The sequence below is a fragment of the Bison bison genome, unplaced genomic scaffold, assembly GCF_000754665.1.
Source record: "Bison bison bison isolate TAMUID 2011002044 unplaced genomic scaffold, Bison_UMD1.0 scf7180017850926, whole genome shotgun sequence".
NCBI classification, from domain to species: Eukaryota; Metazoa; Chordata; class Mammalia; order Artiodactyla; family Bovidae; genus Bison; species Bison bison.
This window is the reverse complement of record NW_011481499.1, coordinates 3543-6599: the sequence shown is the minus strand read 5'-3', so window position 1 is coordinate 6599 and position 3057 is coordinate 3543.

Genomic DNA, 3057 nt, shown 5'->3' with positions numbered 1-3057 from the left:
GCATCGTCCAGTGTGGCCCGAGTCTCAGAACCTGAGACAGTTGGAGCTGCCCCCCCAAGTGCGGGAGTCTGCCCTATCCTCAGACCCCGAACCCAAGGATGTTCAGAGAGGGCTGGACAGCGTGGCCCCTGGGGATCAGCCCAGGGGAGGTCTGGGGCGAGACGGACCTGAATGTCTCTTTGATGATTCTTTCTTTCGAGCATCTATTTTTCTAATTTGAGAGAGCTCTGGTTCCTGGGGCTCCATTTTCTGCCTCTGATGCCTGCTGTCCCTTGGAGGAGAGTGTCGCGTTGCTGAGAATCCTGCTTTACTGTGAAGATGGAGCTGGGGGCTGCTTCCTCGACCCCTGAAGTTGCCCTGTGCCTGTCCATCCTCGCCCAGAAGTGGGGGAGCACGGACGGTGACCGCGTCCCTCTTCTTAAATTCTCTGTGATTTAAATCCGCCTCCCGCTCCCTCCTGCAGCAGCACGTCTCTGAGGGGCCGGGCTGGCTCTCCTGAGTTAAACAGGAGAAATAAGGAGAGAAAAACCAGGAGCCAAGGGGGAGGATGGAGACAGGGCGGAGTGAGGCCGGCTCATCGTCACCACGCACCCGCCTTCCGTTCCAGCAGAAAGAAAAGGCCGGGGTTTTGAAGACAGAGTGGGGAAGCCGTTCAGCACTGGAGCAGAAGAGTTGTCTAGAGGCTTGGCCAGGGAGGAGCTCTGATGCAAGGCAGGAGAGGGGTCAGCGGCACCCCAGCTCCTGGGGCCTCCAGAGGGGGGCCGGGGCGGAGGGCACCGGCTCTCGGGAGTGGGTGGCTGAGGGCTGCGTGTGGCTGGTCTCCCGGCTGTGAGGTGGACGGAACCAGCTTTTCTCTGCTTGTGCATCTGCGAAGCGTCAGGAAGCGATGGCCGATAAGGGCCGCTGTGCGAAGCCAGGACTGTGGGCGGCACATCTGGCTTCAGTCCATCTGGATCCACAGCTTCAGCTGCTCCTGGCCTCCCCGACCCCTCAGTGTTTATCTGGGTTCCTTCTAGCCTCTTGCTTCCCTTCAGAAATCTGCTGTTTAAACCAGCCTCCTCCTCAAGAAGGGGGTGTGTGTGTGCTTTTAGTGCTGAGCGTCTTCCGGGAAAATTGAGAATTCCACAGCTCTAACCAGGTCTTCAAACAGGTTTATCAAAGGCTACCTGTGCCCCCGGGGTTTCCCTGCTGGCTCAGAGGTGAAAAATCCACCTGCCAGTGCTGGAGATGCAGATTCGATCCCTGGGTTGGGAAGATCCCCTGGAGAAAGGAATGGCAACCCCCTCCAGTATTCCTTGCCTGGAGAGTTCCACAGACAGAGGAGCCTGGAGGGCTGCAGTCCACGGGGTCACAAAGAATTGAACACGACTTAGGGACTAAACAGTGACCAGCTGTGCCCCCACGGGACAGGCGAGTGAGCTTCACATCTCCCTTGAGATTCTCAAAAATCAGCAGACCCCCGGGGTCATGGAGACCTCAAGCCAGGTGCCCGCTTCCAGCCGGGAGATGTGAGGTCCAGCCTGGGGATGAGCCGTGACCAAGATCATCAGATGGCCGGGAGGCGGGAGGGCTCAGCCGATGGAAGCTCCCTCTGTGAAGCTGCCTGATCCCCGAGGGCAGCCCCAGCTCCGAGGCTCTGCAGCTCCTCCTGGACTGGACTGCCCCCGCTTTTTACAGATGATGGCTGAGGTGGAGGGCTCGGGGTCAGGCAGACGCGGCTCGGGGTTGGCAGAGTTGGGCCAAGCGGGGCCTCCCCGTGGGGCTGGGGTGTTGGCGGGGGGACTGCTGGTGGGGGCTGGGGATGTGCTCCCTGTAGCCAGCTCCCAGGGGCCTGCGCTGAGCACTTGGCTTCCCTCCCCACATCCACCTTCCTTGAGCGGGGTGGATAAAGGGGCAGAGGGGCTGCGGCGTCATCCATTGAGTTTCCCCCATGAAAAAAGACACGGAGGCCTAGGGTACACGTGAAGCTGCACCCCTGAGATGCTCGGAGTAGTTTCGGGCGGCTTCTCGTGCCTCCAGTGCCCAGAGCCTCCCAAACAGGGGAGACGGGGTGGTGATGGGCAGCTGTGCCGTCTCCTTCTCGGAGCCCTCGAGGTCTGGTCCCCAGCGCCCCCTCCTCGCTTCCCAGCTGTCTGCAGGGCTGGCATGTCGCCCCCTCTGTGCGTGGCGTCCACGTGTCGCCCTGAGCTTCAGTGGCCCACAGGATGCTCTGCCAAGGCCCTGACACCTGCTGCCTGGCGTGGCCGGGTCTGTTTCATCCAGACAAAGTGACAGAAGGTGAAAAGCTGAGTTTACTTTGCACAGTTGACGAGGGGACAGATTCAGGCGGGAGGTTTACTGATGACTCTTCCCCTGTGGCTGTATGGCATCCTCAGGGTCCACTGTGTCAGCCCCCAGCCCAGCAAGGACATCAGGGTCTGGGGGCGATGCCTCCCGGCTGCCCCGCATGTCGGTGCCAGTCAGCGGGTGAGGTTCTGTTTGAAGAGCTTGAGGGTGGTGAGAAGATTTCACCAGGGAAATCTCCGAGAATCCTGCAGACCAGGTCGTCAGTGATCCTGGTGGCCCTGGGGCGGCGGAGGGAATGTTATTGAATGCTGTAGGATCACTTCCTGAGGAAACCAAGGTGATTTTACATTTTCTATGTTTGTGATCTTCACTGTCTGAACTTCAGTTCAGTTCAGTTCGTTGCTCAATCGTGTCCGACTCTTTGCGACTCCATGAACTGCAGCACACCAGGCTTCCCTGTCCATCACCAACTCCCAGAATTTACTCAAACTCATGTCCATAAAGTCAGTGATGCCATCCAACCATCTCATCCTCTGTTGTCCCCTTCTCCTGCCCTCAATCTTTCCCAGCATCAGGATCTTTTCCAATGAGTCAGTTCTTCGCATCAGGTGGCCAATGTATTGGAGCTTCAGCTTCATCATCAGTCCTTCTAATGAACACCCAGGACTGATCTCCTTTAGGATGGACTGGTTGGATCTCCTTGCAGTCCAAGGGACTCTCAAGAGTCTTCTCCCTGACCACAGTTCAAAAGCATCAATTCTTCAGCTGTCT